Consider the following 21,387-nt stretch of genomic DNA (forward strand, 5'->3'; position numbering starts at 1 on the left):
TTTTCATTCCTCACAGCAATATTTGAGGGTTCCAGTTTCTCCACATCCTGGCCAACCCTTGCTATTATTTGGTTTTTCATTATAACCATCCAAGTGGATGTCAAGTGGTATCTCAGTATTTGTTCATCAATTGAAAAAAAATAAACAATTTGCATTTTCAGAAACTCTGTGTTAGGTAAGAAGACTGAGTAACCTTTGGCCCTTTCCACCTCCTTTCTGGTCTCATCTCTTTCATGTATTTTTCTCTTAATTCATATTCCAAAGACATTAAATTGTTTTACAGTCTCCACACTATTGCACTGTTTCTTACCTGTAGGTGTTTGCTGGGGCTCTTCCTTGTGCCTGGAATGGGGATGCTAATGCTAATGCTAATAGGGCCTCCCCGGTGGCTCAGATGGTAAAGAATCTGCCTGCAGTGCAGGAGACCCAGGTTCAATCCCTGGGTTGGGAAGATCCCCTGGCGAAGGGAATGACTACCCACTCAAGTATTCTTGCCTGGAGAATCCCATGGACAGAGGAGCCTGGAGGGCTACAGTCCATAGAGTCGCAAAGAGACACAACTGAGCAACTAACACTTTCAAATAATGCTAATACTAATAACAATACTGCACGGTTCTTACACAGCCAGTAAGTCATAGAGCTAGCAGTCTGGCTCCAAATCTGTGTTCTTTTTAATTAAATTAATTAATTAAAAATATTATGTATTTATTTATTTGGCTGTGCCAGGTTTTAGTTGAGGTGTGCGGGATGTTCGATCTTCGTTGTGGCATGCAGGATCTTTAGTTGTGCATGTGGAATTTCGTTCCCTGACCAGGAATGGAACCCGGGCTTCACAGAGTATTAGCTGCTGGACCTCCAGGGAAATCTCTAGGGAGTTAATAAATTTTCTCATTCTTTACATTTTATTTTCAGTTTTTATAGAAATTTCACAATGTGATATTAAGGTATTTTATCAGTACTAATAGACTATTTTAACTGCAGCATATGTATTTCTTGGTACAGATGTACCCTCATGAATGTTTACATTATTTCTAGTATGTCTCTGGTGTATTTACAATTATACCAATTGTAATTGGTGTGATCTCATTACAGTTATGGTATAATGCCTTTACAGGGATGTTGGGCACTTCAGTTGCTCCACAATCCTATCTGAGAAGGTTGTAACAGGCTCAAAATGTTCCTATTGGCCTTTTTGAAATTGAATGATCAACTCTTTGAAAGTATTAATTGAGCATTATCATCATTTTATAGGCAAAATTTAGTAAACTTTTTAACAAGTGCTTGCTGCTGTAAGTCGCTTCAGTCGTGTCCGACTCTGTGCAACCCCATAGACGGCAGCCCTGCAGGCTCCTCCGTCCCTGGGATTCTCCAGGCAAGAACACTGGAGTGGGTTGCCATTTCCTTCTCCACAGTGCTTGGTACGTTCTTATGTATTATCTCACTAAAATCTTTTATTAATCCCGTGAAAAATGTGCTACTATTTACTATTTTCCGAAACTAAAACTTGGAAAGATTGTGACTTGCAAAAAAGTGACATGGCTTTAAGAAACCAGTTCAAATTTGCACCCTCATCTTCTGATTACCAATTCAGTGTCTGTTTCCCCATTGTTCTGAAGCTGGTCTATTACCTCCTAAGAGACTTAAAGGAGAAAAATTACAGAAGGTAAAATGTCTCTGAAATAATGTATTATAGCATGAAGAGAGCAAGGAAGAGCAAGCATCTCTAGATTAAGGGTTGGAGTTGGTGGGGAAACCTCTGCCCCTGTCATCAGGCTTGGAAGTGAGATTCATGACTTCAGGGAGGACTCCTAAGAGGCCTTGGTGCTCTGACAGCAATGTCCTGCTATTGTGAACTGTGGATTTACTATCATGCTGAGAAAAATCAATCACCACCAGGAAAGGCTGTGTGCTTAGATGCAGCCGACTCCTGGAGGCCCTCTCCCAACTGGAGAACGGCCCTCAGTGGATGAATTGTCTCAACTTCCTTTGAGTTTTAATTTCTATATAGATCAAAGGGTTTGCCTGTGGGATGGCCTGGCTCTTTGAAAGTGGCCCCTTTTATAGGGACTAGAGTGAGGTGATGGTCAGGGTTGAAGGGTTGTTTCAAGCTCTTCCTAGACCCTGCGTTTGCAGGTCCCCTGAAGTACAGAGGTAGAATTTGAGCAGTTTGGGTTAGGGGAATCAGTTCTGTTCTCTGGCAAAGTGACTTATGTCCATCAAGCCTATTGGCAATGAAAAAAAATCGAAAATAAATCCTCAAAGTTATTTGAGGAAGAAAGCTTAGAAGTCTGAAAACGAAGCACAGTATAACAGAACACAAACCCATAATAGAGTAAATGACATTCTTAGAATGAATGTGTCAGCACATTTAACAGACACATAGTCAAGTAGGTGGTGATGCAGTATGTGTATAAAAGTCAAAAGCACAAATGTAGTCAGTGTTTACATTCAGCCTCCCACCTCCAAAACACAGCCACAAGAGGTCTCCGCTTGTGGATGTGGAATTACATCTCTGAATAATCCCTTGGTCCACTTTCCCCCCTCCTTTCCTCAAACACATATTTTGGTTTACTTCCCTAAAGATACATGATATATATGAGGAAACATAGTCTCACACCTCTCTGAGTAGTGTGAAAATATAATGTTTTGAAATACCAGGGACTCAGGTCCACCAGGAATCCGAAACACTGGTTTCCAGCCACAACTGTGCTGGAATGAAAATAGAAAACAATGAAGCATGTGCAGAGTCAGCTTTACTTTCTGTCTCAGCTCAGCAGTTTTCCCGCTGTCCTAAACTTTCCTTAAAAAAAGGGGGAAAAAGAGGAAATGATCTGGCTTAAAAATAATCTTAATTGTGAAAAGTGAAAATATCAGATAGCAGCTCAGACTGTGAGGACATTTATTTTTTAAAAAAATCAAAACTGAATCAATGGTGAAAAATCTCACTGTTCTTTGCTGGGTTGCACGACATGGTACACACCTCACCACACATGTAAATACAAACGCAGTCATGGATTTTCATGGCCGGGTGGTACAAGCTGTATTTGGTCATCATGAAGCACTAGTTTTATTTTTGCTTCTCTGCCCACTTGCTGTGGAATCTTGGAAATGTCACTTTTATTCATTAATCAAGTAGTTCCACTTAACAAGTATTTCTTGTATGCTGATTATATTTGAGGCTGTGACTATGTGCTGTGAGGATTAGATCAGTTAGATCAATTTTCTGACTTTAATATACTTAGATGCTCGGGCAATCATGAAGAAATGCTTAGTGTTGCAGCTTGCTGAGATGGTGTGTGTCCATCTGGGAAGAAGCAGCTTGCTGTAGGAATCCAGAGGAAATGTCTAGTGAAAGAGGCTTCTTAGAGGCTGTGAAAGCCACTGAGGTGGTCTTGAAAGGCCAGATGGCTTCTAGACAGTGGGGAGTAAAGATTAGGTGCCAGAGCTGGGGAAGCACTTGGCCTTTTGGATGACCAGAACCTAGGAGAATGTGGGGCTCTGTTTTGATAGAAGCTGACTGCCAAGTGAAACTGTCTTTTAATTTCTCTGGGTCTCAGTTTCCTCCTCTGAAAGAAAAGACAGTTGAAAAAAAAATTTTTTTAAGGAAGGATTTATTTATTTATTTTCTTTTCTGGCTGTGGTGGGTCTTTGTTGTTGCACACAGGCTTTGTCTAGTTGCAGTGAGTGATGGGTACTCTTTCTTGCAATACACAGGCTTCTCATTGTGGTGGCTGCTCTTGTTGTGGAGCATGGGCTCTAGGCACCTGGGCTTCAGTAGCTGTAGCTCATGGGCTCAGTAGTTGCAGCGCGTGGACTCTAGAGCACTGGCTCAATGGCTGTCGCGCACAGGCTGGGTTACTATGAGGCATGTGGGATCTTCCCAGACCAGGAATTGATCCAGTGTCCCCTGCACTGCAACAGGGAGTCTTAGCCACTGGACCACCAGGGAAGCCCCTGAAATTTCTTTCTGTTTCAGTGTGCCAAAGAAAGATGGGATTAAAAAGAAAAAAAAAGAAAGAAAGATAGGATTATGTTTGTGGCCAGGTATGCCAATTGCCACTGGTCTTAGGCAGTTAGTGCTTGAAAACAAATAGGATTTGTCCTTTATAAAAAGTAGACATCAAAAGGCTTTCTCCTCCCCACCCCGTTCTTATTTTTTCATTTGAGCACTTTTATCACTCTTTACTGTAGGATGGACTTGTAGAAACTTACTTGGTAAATAGGGGAAAAAGCCTAAGTGATGTTTCAAGTCTTTTTCATGAATGGTACAGATATCCAAATTTATTAATAGTTTAATGATAGTAATTTAAGTTGAAAGATTTGTTAGTAAAGTATTATTTCGAACATTCATATATGCATCTGTAAAAGGATAGAAGCTGGGGTAGAGGAAGATGTAAACATCAAGTACATTCAGATTTTTTTCCCTGTTATCAGTAGCATCCTTCAGAAAATACTGATTAGAACTGAAGGCTGTTTCCAGCTCTTGGTTTACTTGCCTCATAGCACACCAAGTCAAGGCTGAGCTGGTGCTTCCAGAAAGCACAGACTTCCTTTCTGGTTGGACATAATCCCATATTTTGTTTGACCTTCAGAATACTCATAGCCTTGATGGAATATATGGGCCAGCATTTGTCCTGGCAAGGCCAGGGCAGTGTAAGTTTGGTGTCCTCAGGGATTGCTTTATAGGTTGTTAAAAGCAATGGGAGGAAGGTGACTATAGTAACTCAGACATTTGTGTCCTTTCCGGCTTAAAAATCAAGGGGGTGATTTAAAACAGGTGGTATTTGAAAACAAACAAGCAAAAAACTTCTTGCAGTTCCTATTTGTCTAAACCTCTGAGAACTCTGCCAAGGTCAGACTGTTCTTTTGCGAATGACCTTGTCATGAAGAGGGGATTGCATCTCATTTATTACACTGTGTTAAAATCTGCAATCCTCTTCTGACTGTCAAATACAGACCTTGGAAAGAGCACAAGTTCCATGCTTTTTGTACAATATGTTCTTTATGATGCTTTGTGTGTAAAAATATTGTCAGAGGGTTAGGACTTGTGTTAGCATACTAATATTAGCTGGGGTTAGGCCTCATGGTACCTTTTTTTGATTAGGCCAGAGTCCAAAATATAAGACAGAGTTAAAAATTATTGTTCTTTTTATTTTTTCACTTTAATAGATGGCACTTTTTTTTCCTCTTCCAGTTTTATTGAGATATAAGTTGACATACAATGCTGTGTGTGTTTAAGGTGAACGGCATAATGATTTGACTTAAATATATTAGGAAGCGATTACCACAATGTTAGTGAACATCCATCATTTTATAAAGATACAAAATAAAAGAAAAAGAAAAAAATTTTTTTGTGATGAAATTTACTCTCAACTTTCACATATACAACAGTGTAAACTATATTAATCATATTATAGATGACATCCTAGTTCTTATTTATCTTGTAACTAGAAGTTTGTACCTTTTGTCTTCATCCAATTTCCTCTCCTACCGCCCCGCTTATTATTCTCACAGAAAATACATAACTAGAGTTATTTCATATACTGGGTTTTTGAGTACTTAGTGAGGTCAGTGATTCTCACTATTTAGGGCCAATTTGATTTTGTCAGATGTGTAATTGCAAAGACATAAATGATAAGATAATCAGGGATTAGATGGCTTCGTATGTGGGAACACGAAGATATTTTCTTTAATAGGAATACCCATTATATGGGTGTAATTACTGGTGCTTGGTGGTAGAGAATCCGCCTGCAATGCAGGAGACCTGGGTTCGATCCCTGGGTCGGGAAGATCCTCCGGAGGAGAAAATGACAACCCACTCCAGTATTCTTGCCTGGGAAATCCCATGGACAAAGGAGCCTGGTGGGTTACAGTCCATGGCGTCGTAGAAGAATTGGACATGACTTAGCAACTAAACAATGATTGAAAATAATCATATCCTAATCTAGTTGAAATCCTGTATTAATTTAGGGGAAAAAAGTAAAATAAGTGCTTTTTATTCTGCTTATTTAAAGAGATAGGAAGGAATGTATGTAACTAAGTTTCTTAACGCTTCAGTTTGCTTTTGATGTGCGCATACTAGGTAAAGTTATACTTGAATGTTAACGCTTATAGCTTGAGTCTAAAGTTCAGTTGTGGCCCATAGATGGGAACCATCTCTAGTGGTTTCCAAAATACAATCCCCTAAAGATGAAGAGACCCCACAACTGAAATAGGTGGTGTGTTCAATTTAAGTAAACATTTGGGAGTTCAGAAAGTATCCAGCATTATCTCATCACTGTCAGAAGTAATTGCAACATCACTGCTGTGCACCAGCCCATGTTGTTGACCGTATGGATGTTTGCTGTTCACTCAATGACATAAGCAAAATATTTTTTTAAAAGATATAAAAGAATATGTTAGACACAGTCTATAAGTTCAAATCATATCTATTTGCTTTTTGCAGTTGAGAAAGCAGGAGTGGTAAGTGAAGCTCAAAGGGTTAAGTATGAAAAATAAATGAGAAAAATGAGAAGAAAAATTGATCTTTTGATAATCTTTGTCAAATGTGTTCTCGAAGACCAGCCTCGGATTTAAATTATTATATGCCTGGAGGCTTTAGCTTCCTGTAGTTCTTCATTAGGAATTCAGCCTTGAGTCGAACTTTGAGATAGGTTTTTTTTTTTCTTTTTAATTACCAAGAGACCAATCTGTTGTAGTTTGTTGATCTATTTTCTCCTCTTATTGTCTTTCTGTTGCTTTCTGCATGAGCTGCTGTTTATTCTGAAACACTGGGCATCCACATGTAGAATTAGGGTTTGCCTGCTTCTGTCTTAACTAAGAATGGAGACAATCTGACCTGATATTTCAGTTTGCAAGTTTAAGTGGACTCGGAGGGGTTCAAAGCCAGTTCTTTGCTCTAAGTTCCAATTTCTAAAGCCCTCGTTTCTTTCTTCTTTCTTTTTTTAATATTTGTTTGTTTGGCTCTGTCAGGTGTTAGTTATGGCACGCAGGATCTTTTAGTTGTGGCAATTGAACTCTTAGTTGCAGCATGTGGGATCTAGTTTCCCTGACCAGGGATCGAACCTGGGCCCCCTGCATTGGTAGCACAGAGTCTTAGCCACTGGACCACCAGGAAAGGTCCCCGCCCCACCATTTCTTGATGTAATAAATACACGAGTTTCCACTGTGAAGGCTTCTGCACTCGTCTGTCTTTGCTTAGCCTTCTGGCGTCAGCTGTTTCGAAGTCTGATCACAGTCAGCTTTTTTGCTTGTGAGTTGATTTTATAACAGAGCTATTAAAGTCCAAACTCTTTGTTAGGCAAATCTAAGTCATTATTTTTTATATAGATATCTCATTTTATAGAATTCTTAAGGAATTATAAGCTTATGGAATTCTTTGCTAACCATTATGTTTGTTCATTTTGGCAAGATAGGCAGTATTAGCCCCAGTTTACAAGGAAGGAAACTGAGTAAGATGGCCCAGGTCAAGGAGCTTGTTAGTCACAGATCTTAGAGTAGAACCCAAGTCCTCTAAATCCAAGTCCAGTCTTCTGTTTTCTATGTTTCTACGTCCATATTGTATGTTGTGAGCTTCTTTTTTGAAAGGAAAAGATAAGATGGTAAGGAGAAAGGAGATTCAATTCTATTGATTTTTCTTGCATTTGTTAGTCATCTCTTTGTTTTTGTATAGAGCTTCCTGATTTAGTTAGGAAAAAAAAGCACCCTTTCATTTGTTTTGCTAACAGTTCTGGAGATTAGCTAGGACAAGTATTATCCTTACTTTAAAGCTGAGAACACCTGAAGCTCAAGGAAGTGATAGGTTATTAACTGACTTAGAGCCATAGACCAGAGAGGGTTGGACTAAGACTAAAGTGAAGGAGAATTAAATGTGAGCCTTTTCTTTCTGTAACATACATGGAGCCTCTATTATGTGTCAGTTGCCATGTTAGATGTCATGGATTCAAAAATACCTGTTTTTAGGAGTTTGAGAGTAACAATGTACATACGACTGTATATTAAATAGATAAACAACAAGGACCTATTGTATAGCACAGGGAACTAAACTCAGTATTTTGTAATAACCTATATATGAAAAGAATCTGAAAAAGAGTGAATATTTATATAACTGAATCACTTTGTCGTACACCTGAAACTAACACAACACTAACTCAAGTATACTTCAATTTTAAAAAGACTGAAAAAAAAGAAAAAATACCTGTTTTTAAAAATTGTCACAGTATGTCAGAGATTTTTAGAGTTTGTGGGGTGGTGCCGGGAGTTAATTTTGGTTAAGCAAATCATTTCTCTAGTATGGAGGAGGGTGTAAATTTGGAAGATGTTATGTTATAGAACTGCAGCCAGGTATAGATTTACTTTTGTGTTTGTTTTATTTGCTGGTTTATTCATTCCTATGCATTAGGATAGAAAAATAAATATAGTTCTGGTTTGGCTCCCTGAAATAGTTTTTATATTTTCTGGAATTTCCTCACTTATTGTCTTTAATATTCCAAAGTTTTATTATGACTCATTTTGGCCACCCAATAATAGAAGAAGTTGGTGTCGGCCTGTTTGAAGAGGCTCATTAAGTAATTTGGGGGAAATATGTTTTTGAAGTCTATAAATACTAATTTTGGTGTTGAGATTGGTGTCATGGGTGTCAGTTTTGTATGTTTGTGTATGTTTTGGATGGGAGAGGATAAAATGTTATGCTAAAAGAGCTTAGTTTAATTTTTCACTTTGGCTCAAATATGTGGTTTTACCATAAACTACTAAAAGTTTCCTGTTCTTATTTGATGAAAAGGTCACTTCCATTCATTGTTTCCACGGAACTTCCTATACTTTTTACAGTAAAAAAGGTTGAAATTGAGGATAAATTATGAGTTATCTCTAGGAGCAAAGAAACTCTATTTCATTTCAGAAAAAGCTTTAAAAAGTGAGCCTCCCTGAGTCTGAAACTGCAGTAGCCCTCAGTATATGCCTTTCCTTATGTAAGCATGTCTTGAAAGGAATTCAGCCTGACCTGTAACTCAAACTAACATGGGAAGGTAGGGAAGAGCCATGTCATGACTTGATCTGAGAAAGCTGCAGGATGATACCGTGTACTGTAGAGAGGCTATTGGAGTGGCTTTGTTGTGTGTTTTCTTTGTGAAATGGCACTGTCCAGCACATAGCCTCCCCTGCACTGTATTTATACCGTGGATCATTTGTACTGGCTGGGAATAGGGATCGCTGGTAGGAGTGTCTGATCTCCCTAATGGTGCCTGAGGGAATGGTGATGCCCTGTCCCATTGAGGAATGAGTGACATATGTGCAAATGATGCTACAATTGTGATTAATTGGGGACATGTAGGTTTTATATCCTCATCGTGAAAACTGAACAGAAGAGGAGCTATCCTGAGACCTTTATGTAAGACACATGAGATCTCACCATATATTTGCTTTCTCCTCTTCTTGAATATAAAATTCTTCTTGAAGATAAAATTTGAATCCCTGGAGCAATGGGAGAGTAGGGCTTTTAGCACAGTTTTTGTGAGAGCTAAATTCCCAATGATTCACCCTTAGTGCATAAGCTTCATTTTTTATGAAGCTTGCCATTCAAATTAGATCTGTGTGGTCACTGTCTATAATATTGTTAATATTGTTATACATTCATATTATTATACAATGTCAGTTTTACAGCAGGCGTGTGTATCTGGAGCACATGAAGAAAGCCAGTATGTTTCGTGAGTTATCAGGAAAATAGCTGTCAAAAGTCATGGAAGGTACTCTGGAAGTGGGATGACCTTCATCCAGAGCTTGCTGACTTAGAATCGAGTGTAAAAGATGGTAGTCATGGGCTTGAGGCAAAGACACAAGCTTTCAGCTAGAGCTGGGAGGAACAGAAGTGTAAAAAGTGTAAGCAGAATTATAAAACAGAGAAATATGGGACCATTTGGTGTAGAGATAAAAACTAAAACACCATACCAAGTTTAATAAATTGTCATTAGTATTTGTACTGTGACCCTGTGTCCTCAAGAAATAAAAAAAGAATTAGTGATATTTAGGATGTATAAGATGGCCAGGAAATAATTATGTATGCAGTATGTTTTAGGTAGATTTATCTTAGAAATGACTAAAGTTACTTTCTTTCTTGAAAGGAGTGAAGCCTAGTTATTTGGAAGATTTGCTTATGTGGGCTATCTCATTGCTAGTCAGTGCTGAATAAATGAGGCATTGATGGTGTGGTGGTGCGGTCGTTCTTTGGGCCAGATGCAAAAGGTGGGAAGAAGGGAGGGGGAATGATATAAAATACTGAGAGAAGGAATTAATTACTACTGTAAATAATGGATTAGTGTAGTTTTGGTACACTTTTCTGTGCAGATTTTGAAACAAAGCTATTTTTGTCTTAGGAATTGGCATGCAAAGGATTTTATTTTCAGATTGACCATTTGAAAGTATTAGAACTTGTCTCCACGTGAGAAAAGGTGAATTCCTTCTGGTAGAGTAGTTTCCTTAGGTTCACTTGAGAGGAAGAGGGGAGCAAGTTGATCCAGAGTGGAAAAACACCGAAGAAAAGTTTTCCCCGAAATAACACACAGATTTCAGGAAAACAAAAATTGCTTTGATTGAATGTGACAAACTAAAAAAAAAAAAAAAAGCTGAGCTTTGAAACATCATCTGACACGTCTGTTTTGAAAGGTTGCTTTGTCAGATACAGCTGTGTGTTTCACAGTACTTTGCTGTGTGTGAAGTTTTGTCATGAGCATGCTCAGTAGATGTTTTTCTGAACAGGTATCTCATTTATCCTAGTTTTAAAATTGAGGGAGGGTGTGGAGAGTTTATTAAACAACAGAACATTATTTTATACCTATCTTTAGGTTAAATGCACAATGGTTGAATCAAATCCCTCTCTTTTAGTCTTTTATTAAATTGATACCCCTGTTTAGATTTTATCTTTATAGAAGTTGCTTATCCCGGGGAAACCCAAAACTTCTGATTTATTGCATGGCATGGTAGGGGCTTCCCTGGTGGGTCAGACGGTAAAGAATCTGCCCTCCAATGTGGGAGATCTGGGTTTGATCCCTGGGTCAGGAAGATCCCCTGGAGAAGGAAATGGAAACCCACTCCAGTATTCTTGCCTGGAGTATCCCATAGACAGAGGAGGGCTTCAGTCCATGGGGTTGCAAAGAGTTGAACATGACTGAACAACTAATGCAGAAACACATGGTCTTAAAAATTGAGATCACAAAATTCCCTGAATACCTTTAGCAAACCAATGTCACTTGTTTTTGCCTTCATACCTACATTAATGTGAATTATTATTGATTTAAAAGTAAAAGAACCAAGCGAATTCCCAATTCCAGAAAAGGAGTTTTTGTGTGTGCTAAGAATTCCCAGATCCCTGAATGAAATTCACTATAGAGTGTATTTCCTCTATTTATAATGAAGCTATATAAGAAAGGGTTTCTTTTGTGGCTCAGCTGGTAAAGAATCCGCCTACAATGTGGGAGACCTGGTTCGATCCCTGGGTTGGGAAGATCCCCTGTGGAGAAGGGAAAAGCTACCCCCTCCAGTATTCTGGCCTGGAGAATTCTATGGACTGTATAGTCCAGGGGGTTGCAAAGAGTCGGACATGACTGAGTGACTTTCACTACTTTCTATGTAAGAAAAATTATGTGCCTATGCTGTTTGTGAAGTAACTCTTGCAATCACTGATCTTTGCTTTATAAGCCTCTTAAATTCAGACTTAGGAAGAATATTTTCTTATCCAAAGAACTGATTTGTTTCCTTTTTTGAGATCTTGTAAACATCACATTTTCTTTTTTTTAACCTTGACTGGTAGCTCAGAATTAGGTTTGGTGTGCAAATAAAGTTGTTTCCGAAGTTCTTCAATAAAGTTTTTTTCTTTTTTTTTTTTAAATAGCCATTTTAAATTGATTGCCAGTTTAAGTTTTCTGGGCCTGTTTTTTTGGTATGTTTCCATTTTTTTAAAATTACAAGCCCCTCAGTTTCCTTTCTAGAAGTGGTTGAGTATATGAATAATAAAGGACTATTTTGCATGGCATTTTGGTTGGATCAGGTATTTTCTAGGAATGGAACTTATTAAAACTGGGGGATTCTGTGTCAGACCTATCTTGGTACCTTAATTTTGCATAATTTGGGACCAGAAGCTTGGAAAAACTTGTCTGAAATTCAGGAAGAAGAGGCGAAGGTCTTTTTACCAACCACTGTGGGTGATAGTGAGGTGATTGAACTACATAGCCCCACAGTTCCTTTAGCTCTATGATTCCTAATGCGAAAGGAGGTTGAGACAGGTTAAATAGTACCTTTTTAGGACATATTCTATAGTTGGAGAGTTGGTAATAATAATTATAGTTAAATGATAATAAAAATGAGTGAATCCTAAGAACTGGTTGTTTGACTGAAGAATTCATTACCCAAAAAGTGTTTGTGAACACCTGCCTCATGCTAAGCGCTGTGCCAAGCACTTGGGTAGATAGAAGATACGCAAAAGAAGCATGGTCCCTGCCTTCATGGTGTTTCCAGCTAAGTAGAAGACACCCAGACACAAGGTAGGATAAATGAAACAATAGGTTCATAACTAAAAGCTGTTACTAGCCATAAGGAAAAAAAATGTAATAAGAGGCTTATGGAGTCTCCGAATTTAATAAGATATGAAAATGTGGTTCCAGTCCAGGGCTGCTTAGCACAAATATTCATCTGTCTTTCGAAGGTCTGTTGTCCCTCCATCTACACTGAGAAGTCCTGTCAATGGCTTTGTTTGACTGAACCCTGGAAATTCCAGCTCCATCTATACTCCTGAGCCTTTTAGCTTCACTGTGAAAGGAGAAAGAGCACATTATTTTTTATAGATTTCTTTGCAAACTATCAGCTGTTTCTTAACAGAAGCACCTGAGCAGCAGCGAGCTACCTTGTTTGAAGAGGAAGAACTATGATTTAGTATTATAATTGGATTTGATATATCATTGATGCAGCATTTCCTGCATTCCTTTAACTACCAATTGTTGAATGCCCTGTCTATATATAAAATCCTTAAAGTTAAATGTATTTTAGTTCATGGCCCAGTTTGTACACGTGGCTGTAATTAGTAATATTTTTCATGGCCAAGCCAATAGTTGGTAGATTTTCCTTTTTTAGTCTCTTGCCTTCTATTTATAATCAGGACCAGCGGTTATAGCCTGTGATTCACCTCCCCAGCAGTTGTGGTTTCCCCCTTCCGTCCTTTCTACCATCCCCCCACTTACAGCTTCTTGTCTTGCCACTAACCCAGACCCTGCACCCCAGCCCTAACGGAGGGCTCAGCCGTCCCTGAGAAGCATGTTATAATTCTGTTGCAGCAGGTTATAATTCTGTGTTCGTGTGCATGTCTTTACTTGTATTTCTCCCATTTTTTCCTTTCTCATCAGACACCAATTTGCTAGAGATTAAAAAAAGAAATTAGTTTAGTGATTATCTTAAGTGGAAGTCGAAATCTGAGAGACAAATTTGGTGATGTTATCCCTCAGGGTTAATGAGGAGTGGCTTTCCAGCCCTGCAAATTTCACTTTACTGTAAAATATTGCCTTAGTAGGAATTAAATTATAATTTTTATTGGTTGCATGCCTAAATTGAATTTAATATTTTGATTCCAGATCAATTATTTTCCTTTTAATAAGGAAGTATACTTAAAAAATTATTTTGTGTATCTCAAAAACACAGTGGGAGGAGACAGATTCCATTTTCTTCCATCCTCCAAATCTTCCAATTTGTTCTTGGTCCCTGTGCTGAATCATTTAGGCAATAACATTCCATAAATTCTAATCTCCTCATAAATGAATTCTGTAGCCAATGTTCCCTTCATTCCCAGGTTCCTTTAGATCTTGTCAGAAAAACAGGAACAAGTGTACCATCTTATCGATGGAAAGTAAACAGTAAGAAAGTTGGCCAAGATGGTGCCTGATTATTCTCTTTCTGGATTGTGGGAATCCCTGGAGGCAGAAACATGACCTGTTCTCACCTTTGGGAGTTGTACTTCCAGATTGTGCTCAGAGAACTGGAATTTTTACTCTAATTCTGAATATAGTTTTATTTTAAATCCTCTGAGTGCAGTTCTTAGAAATAATTTTTGGGGAGTAATGGCTAGGGAATAGTATAAGAACATCTTATCTTGGATATTTTATTAATATCATTCTAAAAGTTCATAAAGAAAACATTTTTTTTTTCAGTTGGAGAAAATGTTTTCATTCATTTATTTCTCCTCTCCCTAGAGGACTTTATGTTTCTAACAGTAATTGAAATTTGTAAAGTATCTGCATGTATAGGGTCTCATTTGATCTATGAATTGAGCCTGTCATAATGTAAAAGAAAGGGAGATTGTGGGAAACTTAAAGACAAGGCCAAACAATATAAGTGGCAGACCTGGACTTAGAATGCAGCTCTCGGAGCTCCCGGTCTAGTGCTTCTCCTGTACCACTAGGTCTCTAATGCAAGGCTCTTTGCAGTGGCCAGGCGTGACTTCTGGGACATGCTTCTTCTGCTACCTTTTCTCTTCAGGTTATTAAAAAAAAACCAAAACACAAAATGAAACAACCCCCCAGAGCTGGGTAAATCCCCTGATACTTCTAGGTTGTATAGTGGTGTTTTGCTTAGATGGAAGAGTAGGTGGCTTGGCACTTGCCAACACTTTGAGAATTTAGATTCTTAAAGAAGCTCTGCCCATTGTTTCCTTTTGAACATTTAAAAACACAGCTTGAACACAGGAAATTCTTCAACATGGATGCACCATGATTTCAACACAACAGTGTGCAACTAACTATGCACTGGCTTTTGGCCCAAGAAGTTGGCGGGTTGACTTCTTGGAAGAGTGTTGGTTTGTCAAGAGAAAGGTTTGGATTTAGATATTCACTTGGAGAATGAATGAAACTATGATAAGATATGCCTGAGGAGTTGTTCTCTTAAAAAAAAAAAAACCCAAAAAACTGGCTGTTTTTTCCTGAGAAATCCATAGTACAGGATTTAGAAAATTATATGCTCTTCTGCCTATCTTTTTCCTATCAAGGATAAGCTTCAGCTGTAAGCCAAGTTTTACTGTTGAAAAAACCCAGGTGGGGGCTGTGGTAGAAAGGTCCCTCTTTGAATTTTAATGGTGGTGCATTCCACAGCTCCATCCCCAAGGGGCTGTAGCTCCAAAGAGTTGTAATTTGAGAAGGTATAAACACGAACATATGTTGTGTACACTGGAGCTTGGAGCCTTCCAGGTGTTTTTTCTTGGAACTTTGTTTTTGCATCATATCCTGATGCTTGTCACGTACCCTCTCATAAAGTTCCATTCTAGCCAGGCTGTGCCTTTGACTGAAATCACCTTGGGTGCCCTTTCTTACAGATTCTTGCATCCTGTGGGGGTAGAAGGGATTTTTAGCTCAGGGGCAGAATAGATCCTGCAGTGCCCAGTCCCACAATCTGTGGGAGTTTGTCCCTCTTCGCAGCTGACGGCATTGCGGAATTCCCTGTGGGACCATAACAGAAACCTTTATTAGCCAATGGTGTTGTTGGAATAAAATCTCTCCACTGCAGTGTCTTGGTCCCAGGCTATAATGTTACCCGCTGATTCCCTCTGCGTCTTTACCACTTTTATTATAGCTGAACACACGCTCCTCATTAGTACTCTGGGTGATATGGGGAATCAGTGTGTTGGAAATTATGTGGAATAGGTACCAGATGTTTGTGTCAACTTGGTATGTATTGGTATTTAGAGTGCTTAAGGATCACATTTATTAAATGTGAAAATTACTTACTGTCCCTTCCCCCAAACAATCACTATCCCCCTCCCCAACCCCCAATATTGTACTCTGTGTTGCATGAGGTGTGATATTAATTTCTTTGGGGACAGATTAAATTTAAAGTGTGTGCAGCAAATGGGTCTGTTCCCAAATGCTTTGTCTGCGTTTTGTCAAATCTGAGGGCTGGCCTGCAGCCAGTGGGGATGTGGGGGTTCTGTAACTGAGATTGGAATGCTGTGTTGTAGCTAAGGATATAATGAAAGGGTGAGTCCGTTTGCATTTTTTTCTTTAAGTGGAACTGGGAATTTAGACATTCATGTTATAGCCAGACCTAGGAACCATGTGTGCAGATAAGCAGGCATTAGTGAGAAAGAGGAAGACGTTTGGTAAAATGAGAAATGAGCTTATGCTTTCTCATTAAATATATGGCCTTTTAAGTCAACCGAAAGGTTGCAAGTGTGATCCAAGCAATTCTTTTATTGTATTTTATTTTATCAGACATGAGTTATGTTTATGTTTGGCCATGGCGTTGGCCTGTTCATCACGTCCAGAGGTGAAGGACTGGAGGATGCAGGCAGTGGCTTGTCATGGGAAGAACTTGGATCTGGAGTCTGAGAGTACTGGGTTTGAATCCTACCCTACTGCTTACTGGTGGTGTGTGACCTTTGGCAAGTCGCTTAACCTCTCTGAGTTCCAGTTTCCACCACTCTGAAGTGGGGGTTTTAGCAGAATCTTTGCAGTTGTGCTATGAGGATTAGAAACTATATGTATGTAGCATGCAGCTCAGAGAAGGTGCATAATAACTCTACACATGAAGAATTAAACCCTGGCTTATCGCAGGAGCTGGAGGCAGAGGGGTCTCACCATATGCTTCACAGCACTGCTCCAGGTGGCCCAGCTGCCGAAGAGAGGGCCCCGCCTGCTGAAGGAGGCCACTTGGTCCGGGCCACCTGGGGAGTTTCTTACCACAGGGTTTACATGAATCTGTGTTGCCTTCGGGTCGGTAAATGTTTTTACTCAGTACAAGTAGCATTTTGTGGGTGAATAGGGGCTGTGTGTCTGTCCTGGTTGCCCAGGAGGGTGTACTGAGCAGGAAAAACAGAGTCTGGCTTAATTAGATTCTTTTGGGAATTATCCCCAAAGACTTCTGGACGGGCTATGCACTAGATGTCCGGAAGAAACAGAAATACCCAGATTGGGAGGCAACAGGCAGAAGCATCTCTGGGGGTGTGTTACTGTCAGGAAGCAGTTCACTGAAATCTGCACCCAGTGCTGTGGCTTATAGCAGTATACTTACAGTGGGAATGATATCTGTTCTACCCACTTTATAGAATTTCCATAAAATGCCTTTTAACTATTAAAGTACAGTGCACGGTTAACAGGATTGTTGTTTATGAACAGCATTTCTTTCCGCTGGGATCTGGGCCCTGCTGGATCTCACTGCAGTAAGGTAGCTTTTGGTGAGCCGCTCAGCAGCACCGCTAGGGCATGTGCTCACTTGCTCACTTGGGCTTTGGGGAAGAGATGGCGCAGGGAGGGAAGGGCTGTGGGTTTCCAGCAGTGGCCGCAAGAGAAACTGGCAGGCCTCTGAGGCGGTCCCTGAGAGCCGACAGTAGCAGAGCTCACGGGTCACCACAAAAGTGAGCCTGTGAGTCAGACAGGGTTTCAGAGCATGTTTTCCTGGTGTCCGAGCTTTTGTGACTGTGAGGTGCTTGGGCCCCATGGTGGTCATGTGAGAATCATGGCCACCTTCCTACTCCAGGCTCCTGTGGTAGAGTCTGGGGAGGGGATTAGCGCTTCCCAGGTGGAAACTCTTCTAACTGGAGATGAGCCTGGCATCATGTGGGCAGCCTGGTGGGGAAGGATGGAAAGCCAGTTGCTGGAGGCAGGCTGTGGCTGCAGGAGAGGGGCAGGAGAGGCTGACGCAGGAGGTGGCAGGATGAGGCTGGGGGTGTGCCTTACTGATGGGAAGGGGGGATTGTTATGCCTCCTTGGAGAGAAGGGTCTTGCCAGAGCATGTTGGGGAAGAGAGGACAAAAACAGGTTTGCATTTCCTGCCTCTGTGACATTTGAGGGTGGGGAAGCCCTGATGGGGACTTGATTCTTCGCAACCAAAAATGTCCTGCTCCATTTTTTTTCCCCTTTAGCATAAGATTGAAGCTTTGTGGGGGAAGGGATGATTAGAGGGTTTGGGATGGACATGTCCATCCGCACTGCTGTATTTAAAATGGATAACCAACAAGGACCTCCTTGCAGCACGTGGAACTCTGCTCAATGTTATATGGCAGCCTGGATGGGAGGGGAGTTGGGGAAGAATGGATACATGTATATGTGTGGCTGAGTCCCTTCACTGTTTACCTGAAACTATCACAACATTGTTAATCAGCTATACCCCAATACAAAACAAAAATTAAAAAAAAAAAAAAAAGACTGAAGCTGTGGCTACTGGGTAAAGAGTCAAAGAAAGACTCTAAGATAGAGTCTCCTATTTGATATGATCCTTTGTGCATTGATCACCTCATTGTTCCTTCCCTTTTCCACTCCTACCCCCTTCCTCGTTAATATTTGAATGCATACCATGTGATGGACATTATGCTGGTATAAGGGATACAGCAGAAACGGAATGATTGGATTCCACATTTTAGTGGTATTTGTAGTCCTAGAATGTATGCAGATGTTGAACAGATAATTGCACAAAAAAAATGTTGCTTGCTTCTTGGAAGAAAAGCTATGACTAACCTAGACAGCATATTAAGAAGCAGAGACATTACTTTGCTGACAAAGGTTCATCTAGTCAAAGCTTTGGTTTTTTCAGTAGTCATGTATGGATGTGAGAGTTGGACTATAAAGAAAGTTGAGCACCGAAGAATTGATGCCTTTGAACTGTGGTGTTGGAAGAGACTCTTGAGAGTCCTTTGGACTGCAAGGAGATCCAACCAGTCCATCCTAAAGGAAATCTGTCCTGAATATTCATTGGAAGGACTGATGCTGAAGCTGAAACTCCAATACTTTGGCCACCTGATGCAAAGGACTGACTCATTTTGAAAGATCCTGATGCTGGGAAAGATTGAAGGCGGGAGGAGAAGGGCATGACAGAGGATGAGATGGTCAGATGGTATCACTGACTCGATGGACATGAGTTTGAGCAAGCTCTGGGATTTGGTGATGGAGAGGGAAGCCTGGTGTGCTGCAGGTCGCAAAGAGTTGGACATGACTGAGTGACTGAACTGAACTGAACTGAACCACATGAAATGCAGTGAAGAGAAATAGTACCATGAGAGTACCAAAAAAGGTATATCTAATGTAAAAGAGCTAAGAGAAGATTCCTTGAGAGATCTGAAGAATGAGTAGGGGTTCATCACACCAAGGCAGGGGTAAGTGATAGGAATGGTGGGAAAGTGTTGCTGAAAGAAACCTTGTACATGCAGGCTCTGGTGGGAAGAAGGTTGGTATTTTTGATGAAGTAAAATAAAGCCAGTATATTAATTAAGGTAGGTTGAGCTATAAATGGCAGAAAACTCAAAATAATATTGGTTTGAAATAGAAAAAAGCTACATGTATTTCATATAAAAAAAAAAGCAGTCCAGAGCTGAAGCAACAGCACCATGTTCATCAGTGACCCAGGCAACATCTGTCTTAATGCTTTGTTAGACTCATCATGTTGCTACCATCTTATGGGCCAAGATGAATGTTTTAGCTCTGTCCATCACCGTCTGTATTCCAGCTAGCAGGAAGGAGGAGAGGGCAGAAAAACACAACTCCTTCCTTTCTTAAGAAACTTCTGAGAAATTGTATATATCACCTCAGGCTGTATCTAGCCAGAATTTCATCACATGACGATACATTAGCATTAGCTAGCACTTCCAGTATAATGTTGAAAACAAGTGGTGAGAGGGGATGTTCTTGTCTTGTTGATCTTAGTGAGAAAGCTTTTGGTTCCCACCATTAAGTACAGTATTAACTATGAGATCTTTTGATATAGGTTCTTTATCCAGTTAAGGAAGTTCCCATCTATTCCTACTTTGCTGAGAGTCCTAATCATGAGTGACTGTTAGATTTTGTAAAATGCTTTTTCTGCCTTTATTGATATGTCATTTTTCTCCTCATTTTTCTTTTTTCGTTAGTTGGTGAGATGGATATATTAATTGATTTTCAAATGTTGCATACTTGGGATAAATGCCACTTGATTATGGTGTGTAATCCCTTGTATCCATTGCTGGATTTGACTTGCCAGTATTTTGTTGAGAATTTTTGCATCTGTGTTCAGGAGAGATACAGGTCTGTAGTTTTCTTGCAAGGTCTTTGTCTGGCTTTGGTATTAGGGTAATGAGTTAGAAAGTATTCCCTCTGCTGCTGTCTTCTAAAACAGATTGTAGAGAATTGGTGTAATTTCTTAAATGTTTGGTAGAATTCACCAATGAGCCCATGTGAGCCCAATGTGTTTTAATGAAAACTTTCACTTTACAGAGATAGTAACTTGGGAGGCAGGTGTGAATTTGAGGCCTTGAGTGACTAGGGCAGGCTTAGAAGAGTTACTTAAGTTCATTGAATTTACATTCCTGTTCTTTAAAATGGTGATAATACCACTTGCTTATGGTGGTATTGGAATGATATACAGCACCTAGCACTGTCCAGCCTATAGTGAGCAATTACTGGGAGCTACTTATTTATTTACTTATTACTTACTTACTAACTAGACCAGACTGACATTGTGTGTTGAACTGTTGAAGATACCATTTCTTACATACCCTTGGAGGATGGGATAGATAGTTTCTGATTTTTCTTTTCTTTTATCTCTCTCTTTCACAATCTCTGTCTCCCTCCATCCCTCACTTCCTTCCTTAAGGAAGGAAGGATTAATATATCCATATTTTGGATTAATATAGCCACATATATGGATTAATGCTGCTGCTGCTGCTAAGTCACTTCAGTCGTGTCTGACTCTGTGCGACCCCATAGACGGCAGCCCACCAGGCTCCGCCGTCCCTGGGATTCTCCAGGCAAGAACACTGGAGTGGGTTGCCATTTCCTTCTCCAATGCATGAAAGTGAAAAGTGAAAGTGAAGTGGCTCAGTCGTGTCCGACTCTTCGCGACCCCATGGACTGCAGCCTACCAGGCTCCTCCGTCCATGGGATTTTCCAGGCAAGAGTACTGGAGTGGGTAGCTATTCCCTTCTCCAGGGGATCTTCCCAACCCAGGGTTCAAATCTGGGTCTCCCCCATTTCAGGCAGATTCTTTACCATTTGAGCCACCGGGGAAGCCTGGAGCTGGGGGCATTCCTTTTCTGATTCCCTTCCTCTCTGGGCAAGGCCTTATCCTTTCATTTGTTGCCAGTGAGTTTTTTGTGGAGATGAGCAGTGTGGTGACTGAAGGAAGATCTTAATGGGTGATGGTGGTGTGTAAGGAGGAGGGTGGTAAGGAGAAGGGCGAATCAAGCAGACTGCAAGCCTTTTGCAATTGTGTTCTGGGTGGAATTGCAGCTCAGTCAGAGCTTTACACATACATACAAAAATGGAACCGAGAAGTATTTTCATTTGTACTTCATTTGTGATAACGGGACATTCATGGTAGGAGGCCGTGAAATCAATTCAGAAGGGTAGTAGGTATGGGTAGCAATAGCGGCTGCGAGTCCTCAGGGTTAAGTGG

General features: G+C 40.2%; 1 protein-coding gene and 1 non-coding gene across 3 annotated transcripts in view; one reads left to right on the forward strand and one right to left on the reverse strand.

The window, feature by feature from the left end:
* Positions 1-21,387, forward strand: part of TGFBR3 (transforming growth factor beta receptor 3) — a 192,427-nt gene that overhangs the window by 49,453 nt on the left and 121,587 nt on the right. The gene's annotated exons all lie outside the window — the stretch shown is intronic.
* Positions 7,045-7,117, reverse strand: TRNAG-ACC. Its single transcript has one exon. It is a non-coding gene; the product is annotated as a tRNA-Gly (tRNA).

Source organism: Cervus canadensis, chromosome 2 (assembly GCF_019320065.1).
Source record: "Cervus canadensis isolate Bull #8, Minnesota chromosome 2, ASM1932006v1, whole genome shotgun sequence".
NCBI lineage: Eukaryota > Metazoa > Chordata > Mammalia > Artiodactyla > Cervidae > Cervus > Cervus canadensis.